This window comes from Balaenoptera acutorostrata, chromosome 20, assembly GCF_949987535.1.
Source record: "Balaenoptera acutorostrata chromosome 20, mBalAcu1.1, whole genome shotgun sequence".
NCBI lineage: Eukaryota > Metazoa > Chordata > Mammalia > Artiodactyla > Balaenopteridae > Balaenoptera > Balaenoptera acutorostrata.
Genome location: NC_080083.1, coordinates 2,053,100 through 2,065,499, shown reverse-complemented (window position 1 = coordinate 2,065,499; position 12,400 = coordinate 2,053,100). Strand labels below are relative to the sequence as shown.

The 12,400-nt window shown below is 45.7% G+C and overlaps 1 pseudogene; it reads left to right on the top strand.

Moving 5' to 3' along the window:
• The first annotated feature begins 5,285 nt into the window (after window positions 1-5,285).
• LOC114236732 (pre-rRNA-processing protein TSR2 homolog) lies at window positions 5,286-5,836 on the top strand (annotated as a pseudogene).
• Window positions 5,837-12,400: the final 6,564 nt, after the last annotated feature.

The window sequence follows — 12,400 nt, the reverse complement described above, 5'->3', positions numbered from 1 at the left end:
TGCTAAACAAACACTTGTTGAATGAAGACCTGCTGTGTGCCCCCTTCACTCTCCCAGCTCCGCCTCCTTCATCCCCTGCCCACTGCCTGTACCAGCCCCCCGGGCTTAGTCACCGTAGCTGGACCTGCACGCTGGGAACCCTTCCTTCCTCACGTGCACCCGACTCACTTTCCTGATTCACCTGAAACACTGCAGCCTCACCTGACCCCAGATTCAAGGAGCTGCTTCTCGTGCTATCTAGTTCTGCTCTCAACAGATCGCCCGGCTTGTGGGAAGCCCCGGCCGGCGCAGGACAGCTAAATCGAGAGACAAGATGTATTCATTCAACAAACTGAGGCTTTACTGTGTGTCAGGCCCTTTTCTAGGCCTGGAGGCTAGAGCAATAAATCTTTACGTCCCAGTGGGGAACACAAATGGGGAACACAGGCGAGAAGGAGGTGAGGGGCCACACGGACGGAAGAGGGCTCCCGGCCGAGGGAACAGCAGAGGCAAAGGCCTTGATGGGAGACATGGGAGACATCCAGGAGGGAGTGGAGAACCCCGGAGAGCCTTCCTGGAGGGGGCGTCTGAGCTGGGCCTTTGAGAGAGAACAGAGTCACGCCAGGCAGGATTAGGACAGGAGTGTGAAGGGGCGGGTGGGCTTGGGAAATGACTGGTCCGTGGCACTGGTCCTGGAGCTGGTTTGTGGTGGGTAATGATGAGAAATAGGGACCTCCCTGGGGGTCCAGTGGTTAAGACTCCGCAATCCCAATGCAGAGGGCATGGGTTTGATCCCTGGTCAGGGAACTAAGATCCCACATGCCCCACGGCGCAGCCAATAAAATAAAACAGCATAGAATAAAAATAAAATATAAAATAGACAAAGCAGGAATGGGTCAGGATCCAGGTCTCCTGACTCAGGGTCTGGGGCTGCCACAGCCTCTGAGGGAACCCAGAGAACAAAACCACTACCCACGTCCCCAAATTAACTTCCACCGATTTTCAAATCACCATCTGTCCAACCGATTGCCAGGAAGCTGTGGTCCCTGAGGGCTGCTCCTCGTGGCTTCAGAGGTGAGGCAACTGGTCCTCCACCAGTGACACCAGCCCCAGAGGATGTCCCTGGGCTGTAGAATGCAGCTTATGATCTGCCAGGAGGAGGTTAAGACCGTCCTATTACACTCACCAAATGGATAAAAAGACTGACACCACCAAGTACTGGTGAGAGTGCAAAGCAGCAAACTCACACTCAGCTGGTGGGTGCAAGTTGTCCAACCACCCTGGAGTCCACTTTATTACTGTCAGTGCTGAGATGTACCCTGCGGCCCAGCGACTCCACTGCTGGGTGTGAACCAAACAGAAACGTTACGCACATGGTCACCAGAGTCCACATACACCGGACACGGCCTGGGTGCTTATCAAGAGCAGAACGGAGAGGTAACTGGAGGTTTCTTCACATCGTGGGACCTTGAGTAGCAGCCAGAAGGAGCGGATGACTGCAGACAACAAACGGAATGATTCTCACGTCCGTGATGCCAAGGAAGGAAGCCAGACACAAACAGAACTCAATCCACAACTGAGAGAGTATTACTCTCTTGGGGTCAGTGATTAGATGGGGCACGAGAGGGTCTCTAAGTGAATCCAGCCCACCCCAGCTGGTCAAGCCATGACCCGGGAGAGGCACCAGACATTCATTCCAGTCGGGCTGTGCCGGATCCACCAGCCCCACCTGAGCCTTTCCTGATGCGGCCCACCGGAACTCCGGACCCACAGAAGCCTCAACAATTGAAAAAAACAAGCAAACAAAAAAAGGATCTTGTTTGAAGTCACTACGTTTTTCAAGACAGCAATTGATTATCGAAACAATTTTCATCCTTGAGGGGCTGCTGAGGACAGGGACCAAATCTTTGTTGTATTCAAAGTGATGTTAAGAACATTTAACAATATTTAATACAAACAATACTGTATGTTAATATACAAATAAATAATTTTAATCATTCTTTTTTATTCTCTGAGTAAACTAAACAACGTATACCATTAAAGCCTCTTACCAACGCATGTAATATGCAGCATGCATTACTTATTTAATTACTTTGATAATTCCTGAATAATTTAATATTTTGAAATTGTTGGGTGATGATTTCTCTGATGTGTCTGTCACTAGTTAGATGAGGGCTCGGTCAGAAATATGATTTGACAGTAGGGAACTACGGCAAGCTCTTCTTGAGACTTCTCCATGAAATTTGAAGTCATCAGGTGTTTCAGCATTCGTAATTTCAGAATAATTTCAGTATTCTTAATAAGTAGTGAATGTCTCTTGATATTAACTATGCTGTTCTTGGCTCTGAATCTTTCTTAATCCTTGTAATAATCTCAGAGATTTTAAAATATAGTCAACATCTTTATCATCAAGTATATATAAAATAAGTCATTAGTGTGTCTAATTAGTTGGCATAATTTTGTTAATTTTTGTTCATCTTCAATCCACGAGGCTAAAACATCATGTGGATGAGCTTCCATTTAATAAATGGAAAGATTTAAAAGTTTACTCTAATTCTCACTTTTGTCATTAGATAATAAGTTCATTATCATAGAATTAAACAATCTAAAATTCTCTCTTGGAATTGATACTTTGTTTTATTTCTGATAGTATGCCATGTCTCTTTATTTCTCTTTCTTCCACTCACTTTTCAGAGTTTCCCTTACTTAGCTTTTTTAAAAAAATAAATTTATTTATTTAATTTATTTATTTTTGGCTGCGTTGGGTCTTTGTTGCTGCGCGCGGGCTTTCTCTAGCTGCGGCGAGCGGAGGCTACTCTTTGTTGCAGTGCATGGGCTTCTCACTGCAGTGGCTTCTCTTGTTGTGGAGCACGGGCTCTAGGCACATGGGCTTCAGTAGTTGTGGCACGCGGGCTTCAGTAGTTGTGTCTTGCGGGCTCTAGAACGCAGGCTCAGTAGTTGTGGCGCACGGGCTTAGTTGCTCCACGACATGTGGGATCTTCCTGGACCAGGGCTCGAACTGGTGTCCCCTGCATTGGCAGGCGGATTCTTAACCACTGCACCACCAGGGAAGCCCCCCTTACTTAGTTTTATGTGTTCAGTCACTTTTTATCATTGGCTCAATTAATCTAGCAGTTCTCAAACTTTTGTCTCAAGAGACGAGACCCCTGACATGTTTACTGTATTAAAAATTAAAACTAAGAAGTTAAAAATATGTTTATTCTTTATTTAAAAACACAATAATAAGCCCATTATAAATGAACACAAATAACATATTATTATGAAAAATAACTATATTTTCAAAAACAAATTTAGTGAGAAAATGATTCTGCATCATCAGTGCCAATATTGACACAACACAAAAGACAATTCATATCTCTGTGTTTTTATGAAAAGAGTTGTGAACTCACCGGAACCTCTGAAAGTGTCTCAGAAGATTTCAGGATACCACACTTTGAGGACCAGTGAAATGATCTACAAGCTTCAACAATATCTTGTAAAGATATTGCCTTTTATAACACATAATAGATAATGTGTAATATCATTTATTAAATCCAAACTTAAAATTTTTCATTTATTTATTATTTATCTAGCCACTTCCATTTTACAATTTTTATTAAACTCTATAGAGCAGGATTGATAGAATTTTTTTTTTTTTTTGGTGATTGTTATAATTTTTGGAATGGTTCATAAATTTTCCAAATTCTTTTAAATTTGTAACACTTTTATCTTTTTTTTTCCAATTGTGAACCATTCCATATTGCATCTTTATTGCAAAAGTCAACATGCTTCTTAGAAATTCAGATTGTAATTGATAAAACAAACATTACATATATGAATTTAAATGTATAAACAGTTAGAAATTCAACAATATCTCCTATTATACTATTACACAAGTTAACAATTTTGTAAAAACTATGATACAGGCATACTATACATCAAGAGGAACCGCTATTCCTTTTCACATGATTTTTTTTTTTTTTTAAATAATGATCCATCACCATGGACCTCTTTTTTTCACCCTAACAAGACGTTTTCCAATTTATCACCTTAGCTACTGACAATGTTTTCTCAATGTTACAGCATGAAGAAATTGAGGGAAATTCTGCATTCCCCGGGGTTACCTCTTAAACCTGGGCAGCAATCCACTAGTTAACCAAGATGACAGAGCCAGGCTGGTGGTTGTTACTGCTCAACGGCTACTTAGAAAGATGTCATACACATTAAAAAGAACAGAATTTGCCTCAGATGGTATATGTTATTTCTGTAAGTGAAGAATTTTTAAACTGCTTTGTCATCCTAGGATAACAGGCTGCCTATCAAGTTTCAAGTCTTCATCCAAGTTCCATTATTTCAATCCCAGCTTTCAGATATTTTATTTCATTCTCCCTACTGTTTATTTGACATGTGCTAGTAAATACAAAATCTATGAAGGAAAGACTTAAAGCAAGTTAATTGATTTGCAAATTTGTTGCATCTTCCAGAGGTGCAACAAATTTGCAAATTTGTTTCTTTTTTTTTTTTTTAATTTATTTATTTATTTTATTTATGGCTGTGTTGGGTCTTCGTTTCTGTGTGAGGGCTTTCTCTAGTTGTGGCAAGTGGGGGCCACTCCTCATTGCGGTGCGCAGGCCTCTCACTGTCGCGGCCTCTCTTGTTGTGGAGCACAGGCTCCAGACGCGCAGGCTCAGTAATTGTGGCTCACGGGCCTAGCTGCTCTGCGGCATGTGGGATCTTCCCAGACCAGGGCTCGAACCCGTGTCCCCGGCATTGGCAGGCAGACTCTCAACCACTGTGCCACCAGGGAAGCCCCGCAAATTTGTTTCTATATTTGGCTATTTGGCTGAAATGCTAGACATTCTCTGCAGCATAACACTGGGCACCGTCTGTACAAAATCCATTAAAATCTTCACATAAGTATTTATGATTGAAACCATTTTTCTTGAGCACTGACCATCAAATTTAATGTATGATTTTAGATGTTGTTCTACTAGCTCCACATAACCCGCAAGGCCCACTAAACGATCTTCCAAGTCTTCAGTTTTGCAGTTTAAGTACAGTACACTCAGCCGTCTATATCCGCGAAAGCGCAGTTGGTTGAATCCGAGAATGTGGGATCCGCGGATGTGGAATCCGCGGATACGGAGTGCCCGCTGAACTACCCATTTTATGTAATGACTTGAGCATCTGCGGATGGGCCCTGGAACCAATCCGCCATGGATACGGAGGGACGACTGTATTACTTGTTTGTGGGGCCTACAGCCAGATGGGGAAAATTCGCGAGCACTCTGGGAGCTAGTGACTGAACGGCGCTGGAAGCCTGGTGGGCCTTGCAGATCCGGGTGGAGAATGCCTTGGGGGCCCGCAGAGCCAGGGGAAGGCCACGTGGTGGGGGTGTGCAGTGGAGGAGTGCTTCTTCCGCAGTGAGCACGTCCGCGAATAAAAGGCTCACTGTTTGGACCTTTACCCACCAACGTCGTGGACCCGGCAACTGACTTGGAGCTAGATGAGACAGAAAACTCCCTCGGGAGCTCACGACCAAGGAGTGTGGTGTGGCTGTGGAGGATGGCGAGCCAGCCTCTGCAGACCAGTCCCACCACCTGCAGAGGGTGATGGGGCTGCTTGGAGGGAAGTGGGCTCCCCGTCTCCCAGAGGAAGTGCAGGGTCAGAGCCTCGGCGCGTAGGCCCGCCAGAGAGACTGGCCAGGATGAGGGTGCTGTGGACCCCCAGCGGAGATGGAGTCAGAGCTACAGGTGGGGTCTGCCCCCAGCCTGAGTCCTCGGGTCCACACTCCCAGACTGTTAAGGAAGAGGAGATGGTGGAGGATGGCCGGCTCATTGTCCGGAGAGAAAAATGATGGGGCTGGAAGTGGTTGGGGCTCTTGTTTGCTGGTTGTCTGAGACTCCTTCGTAGGAGTTTTCTGGAGGATTGTGGGCCTCTGGACTGGTTACCCCCCCCGCACCCTTTCCCCATCCCCTGTCCAGCCTCCTCCAGGGGAGGAAGGGCCTGGTCTTGGGGTGGTGGGACCCCACTCACATCACCCCCTTGGGCCTTAAGTTACTGAGGGATGAGGCCTGGTTTCCCAGCGCAGCCCTCTTGGGCACAGTCAGTGTGATGGGGGAGGCGTGGGGTGTGGGTGGGGCCGGAGGGGGAGCTAACCCTGGCTGACGACAGTGGGCAGGTGGATTGTGAGGGGAGGGGACCAGCAGAGGACCAGTTCTCAGCGCCAGGGAACCAGACTCAGGCTGGGTTGGGCATGGTGAGATGAGCATGCAAACAGAAGAGAGACGCAGTAGGTCCCCTACATTCGAAGGGGTTCTGTTCCGAGAGCACGTCTGTAAGTCCAATTTGTTCGTAAGTCCAACAAAGTTAGCCTAGGTACCTGACTAACGCAATCGGCTATGTCGTACTGTACCGTAATAGGTTTATAATACTTTTCACACAAGTATATTATGGCTGCTGAAATAAATATAGGTACTAGGGATCCAAAGAAATCATAAAGACGACACATAATATTGATCTCAGTTTTAACAAATGTGGTCACGGTGAAGTAATTGGATTAAAAAGATGATATCTGATTTTTATCTATCAATCCAATATCTATAATATCTAAAGTACATTCCTATTCAAAATTCTTCAGAGTGAAAATGGTTCTGATGAACCCAGAGGCAGGACAGGAATAAAGACGCAGACGTAGAGAATGGACTTGAGGACACGGGGAGGGGGAAGGGTAAGCTGGGACAAAGTGAGAGAGTAACATGGACATATATACACTACCAAATGTAAAATAGAGAGCTAGTGGGAAGCAGCTGCATATAGCACAGGGAGATCAGCTCGGTGCTTTGTGACCACCTAGAGGGGTGGGATAGGGAGGGTGGGAGAGAGACGCAAGAGGGAGGGGATATGGGGATATATGTATGCATATAGCTGATTCCCTTTGTCATACAGCAGAAACTAACACAACATTGTAAAGCAATTATACTCCAGTAAAGATGTTAAAAAAAAATTCTTCAGAGTGAAATTATTTTATGGGCTTTAAATATAATTTTTAAAGAAATATTTTATTCTAAGGTTGCATATTTTATTCTAAGTTCTGCACTAGTACCAAAGAAATGAACACTTCTATTTTTTACTAGTACTGTACTCTATACAGTACTGCACAGTAAAGTACACGAAAGCACAACCACCTGTAGAGGATGCATGCACGCGAAAATGTACACCAGACGTGAACTAACTTAATGTGATTGGACACACGAACACACGTTCGCATCTTTGAAAGTTGCAACTTTGAAAGTTCGTATGTAGGGGACTTACTGTAGTTGAAGATGCGAACCAAAGTAGCAGTGGAGTCCACCCACCTTCCAGCCCTGCTCCCATAAACACACACACACAGGGCAGCTCTCACCCTGCCCAGAACTCGGAACCTCCCAGGAACACGCCCTTCCTGCAGCTTGGCCTCCAGCCCTGGGTTCCCTCAGGAAGTCTAAAACCTTGGCTACGTGGTGAGCTTGCGGGACCTGGGTTTGTTTTCTGTCTCCTCCAACCTCTCTCCAAATCTTCATCCCATGCAAGTTCAGGGATGAGGCTTAAAACCTTAATAAATAGTATCTTATTGTTTAATCTGTGGCTGGACCTGTGAGCAGCCCTGGAATCAGCCTTCTGGGAGTTCAGCCGGGGGCCCGTTCCTGGGCCCATGCCAGCAGCCTGGGACGTGTGGGCAGACAGACAGACAGACGAACAGAGCACAGCGGTGCTCTGAACATTTCCAAGATAAACTGTATTTCTCTTTAAAAACTAAAAAACAAAACAAAGCAAAAATATTTGTCTGTGAAACAATAGACTTGTCGTTGATAATGATAGAGACTTTACAGCCTGACTCATAAGTTTTCCAAAGTCTGTGGTCGCCTGGGAGAGGTGCCACCCAGACTCCCCTGGGAGGAAGGACGTGCTGCCCAGCTGGGGAAGGACTGTCAGTCAGTCCCCAGTTGTCAGCTCCTCCAGGGCCTCAGCCCGAGAGCAGCCTGGCCACCCGGGGTCACGCCCTCCAGGGCAGCCCCGGCAGGTGATGGGTGAGCTGGGCTTTTTTGGCTCAGCTCCAGAGCTTTCTGCTGGGGTGGCCCCGGCGTGGTCAAGCCTGCGTCAGGGTTCTCCCATGCCAGTCACTGATGTCCTTCCTGTCCCTTCTGTCAGTGGTGTCAACCCCTCATGAGCATCTCCATGCCAACTCCAGCTCAACATCTGTTTCTGCAGAGCCCAGCTGGGACAGCTGTTTTCTCATTTCAGTAGGTATGTGATTTACAAGAGGGAGCAAAGACCTAGGCTACAATTACACATCAATGTTGATCTTATTCCTGTCTAAAGTTGTAGTAAGGGCTTCCCTGGTGGCGCAGTGGTTGAGAATCTGCCTGCTAATGCAGGGGACACGGGTTCGAGCCCTGGTCTGGGAAGATCTCACATGCCGCAGAGCGACTAGGCCCGTGTGCTACAACTACTGAGCCTGCGCGTCTGGAGCCTGTGCTCCGCAACAAGAGAGGCCGCGATAGTGAGAGGCCCGCGCACCGCGATGAAGAGTGGCCCCCGCTTGCCACAACTAGAGAAAGCCCTCACACAGAAACAAAGACCCAACACAGCCATAAATAAATAAATAAATAAAAATTAAAAAAAAAACTTATAAAGTTGTAGTAAATCCATCATGGTTGAAGATGCGTTATTCTTTTTAAACCACGAAGTAGATTCTGTTTAAGAAGTTTTTGAGGGAATTCCCTGGTGGTCCAGTGGTTAGGGCTCCGTACTTTCACTGCCGAGGGCCTGGGTTCGATTCTTGGTTGGGGAACTGAGATCCTGCAAGCCACATGGCATGGCCAAAAATAAAAGTTTGTAAATAAAATTGTTTCGAAGTTAAAATTTTTTCATTTCCTTTGTTGTCACATCAATCAAGTATTTCCTTTAGGAGTTTTAATATTTCAGATGCTTTATTTGGACAACGGACTCATGATGTTTTCTGAAATTTATCCTTGTGATGTTTGAAAATATTCTTTATTCCAACCATTAGCGTTAACAGAACATTATAGCCATTCCTGTGAAATATATGCTTAGCGTTTTAACTTTTAATAATTCAAGTTTTGAGCACTGTTTGGGTCTATAGCAATAGCAAATATAAGCTGCTCAAATTTTTGGTTGAAATAATCAAATTGTTTTTCATTTTAGAAATGAAAATTTTATATTGATTCTTGCACAATATAGAAAGATGCTCCTGGGAATTCCCTGGCAGTCCAGTGGTTAGGACTCCATACTTTCACTGCCTGGGGGCCCGGGTTTGATCCCTGGTCGGGGAACCAAGATCCCACAAGCTGTGTGGTGAGGCCAAAAAAAAAAAAAGAAAAGAAAAGAAAAGAAAGATGCTCCTTGCTGTTGCCACCTTATCATAGTATCAGAAAATTCCTGGCTGGGACTTCCCTGCTGGTGCAGTGGTTACGAATCCGCTTGCCAGTGCAGAGGACACAGGTTCGAGCCCTGGTCTGGGAAGATCCCACATGCCGCGGAGCAACTGAGTCCGCGCGCCATAACTACTGAGCTTGCGCTCTAGATCCCGCGAGCCACAACTACTGAAGCCTGTGCACCTAGAGCCCATGCTCTGCAACAAGAGAAGCCACCGCAATGAGAAGCCTGCGCACCGCAATGAAGAGTAGTCCCCGCTCGCCGCAACTAGAGAAAGCCCACATGCAGCAATGAAGACCCAATGCAGCCAAAAATAAATAAATTTATTTAAAAAAAAAGAAAATTCCTGGCTGAAGTCTATTTTTTATATCATTCCAGAAGATTTGTGTTTATGATTCAGAAGATTTGTGGTTATATTTTCTAAAAGCTTTAAGAAATATATCCAAACTTTGTTGTCTCTTCACTTTATGTGCTTATTTCCATATTCTACTATAAAATCGTACACGTATAAACATCAAAGCTCTGCACACTAACAGTCCCAAGAATTTCAAAGCATCAGCAGTATGATCAAAGTAGAGACAATAGAACCAAAATAGAAGCAAACAGCAATGATGCGATTTGAAGAGAATGATTAACTGGTGATTCTCCTAACCTCAGAATGCCTGCCTGGGAGATGGGGCCGTGAACACTTGTCACATTTACTTGTCACAGGAGGTCCTTTTACCATCACAGCATCCCCTGGCATTTGGCTGATGAACTAAGTTTATGTTAGAATTTTTATTAGTAAGTGATTTCACCTCTCACTGCGGTTACTATTACACAATTTACTAACTGAAACATTTCAATAGTTTGTCAACAGGCATGTTTACACACACACACACACACACACACACATACACACACAGTTACTAGAACAAAGAACAATGAAAGTGAATCAGATTGGCAACTTGGCATGCTTTCAGAAGTAAAGTAAAAGTCCCCCTTGCTTGCATTCCTGATTAAAGCCTAAATTTGACCCCCGTCACCCTTCCTGAGTTACCCACCCAGCCCCTGCTTCTCCACCCTCCCTGCAGCACCCACAGCCTTGGACAGCTCGACCTGCCCCCCTCAACTCCAGTCCCTGGCTTGAGATGATTGCTCAGTGCACCTCTCCTAAGCGGGGCTGATCGGAATCGCTTCCTGAAGAATCTGGGGTTGAGACTGCTGGCTGCTGGCTCTCCGCCCCTCTGCCCTGTCCACGGAGCCCTGAGGGGAAGGAACAAGGAAGCAGACGTCTCCTCCAGTCCCAGGCTCTGCTGGGAACCCGAGAGCCACACCTGTATCCTTATCTACATTCCTCTTTTATTTCTTTGCTTTATCACATTTGACGTTGGTTATGTGCTTATCGACATAGTCCTAACTAAACACTAACTAAATGTCTCCTTAGCAAAGCTTTCCCACCCCACATGCCCCCCCCCCCCGCCACTTCTCCTCGGTAGTGAGCCCTGAGGTCAGAAATCCTTCTGTGCATGCTGCATACTTTGTTTTTTAAAGCAATGATGTGTTCCTGGGGCCCCTGTTTAGCCTGTGCGTACGGGATGGGATGCAGGTCTGAATTAAGGGCTTCTAGTGGCTTCTTTAAAACATCTCCATAAGGTCCTACTGTGGGGATGTAATTTTAATGATATTAAATATAAACAGCTCAAAATTGTATATTGATTATTAGCTTCAATTAACTTCAATTCCTAGTGGATGCAACCTTGTGAACATGGCTGAGTTATGAATGATGTCTCATGCACCGGCTCAGCTGATAGAGGATACACCTGTCCTCACCTGGACGGCGAGGTGACCAGCAGGAAGGTCGAAGCACTGCTCCCGGAGGGTGCTGAGGCCCCACGAGGCACCTCAGCGACGGATCCTGAAACCAGCAGTTTCGGCACCTCAGGACGGCCTGGTTGGCTTGTGCTCTGCTCCCTGGGATGTTGGCTGTTGTCAGGTACTGCATGGGAAAGGCTGCCAGCCTTAGTCCAGGTGTGTTAGCCCTCCCCACTGCTTCCCTGCTGTCCAAAAATTTTATACCCATTGATTCTTCACAGAAACTTTATAGGAAGTGAATTCTCCAGGCGACAGTTAGATAAGCAGCTCTTACACAGGTGTAATGGTCCATCCCTAGAACTGCAAAGCTTGCGTTCTGTTCACCTAAGCACCACCTGGGGACTGGACAGAGGAGGGAAGGGGGAGACCCCAGCACTGCGCCGAGGTCGGGGAAGGGTTGCCTATGACCAGCTTTGATCTCACTTTACTTACCCAACACACACTGAAATAGTGCTTTGTAGAGCCAGGCAATCTTCCAAGCTCTTTCCACATTTCAGTCCTTCAGTCCTCTTAACAACCCAATGAAGGTATATGTTGATGTTACATCTTCATTTTACAGATGAGGAAACCTAGGCAGGGGAGGTGAAGTGGCTGGTCCAGGGTCCTACAGCCCGTAAGATATTTATCCCAGAGAACTACTTTTCAGTGAATTTTGGCACATTGAATCCTATATCCTATTTAAATACTCATGTTTAAAGAGAAAGGAAGATAGAGAATCTTTCAAAGAGGTAAGGAATCATCTCCACATGAATTTTTGTGTGTATGTGCAAACTTGCTTCATTTGCTCTTAATTTTTGAAGGCTGCAGACTTTCACAGGGTCTAACACGCACCTGGGCCAGATTTTGAAGTAGGGAGGGAATTAGGTAGGTGTGCAGAGTTGGGAGCATAAACCCAAGACCCCATATTTTAAGGGTTTCAGGAAGGGGCCAGTTCCTCTCCGGAGATTTCCTCCGCTGACTGCCTCAAGGTTGGAGGTTCTCAGGGTCCCTGTCTGGCTTTCAGAGGTCATTGTGCAGGGATGGGCCTGGAGTGGGAAATGTAGCTCTGGAGGTGAGGGATAACCTGAGAGCAAATACGTTAAACAAGTGAACATACAGCGCATGATAGGACCTGAGATTTCTGACATTC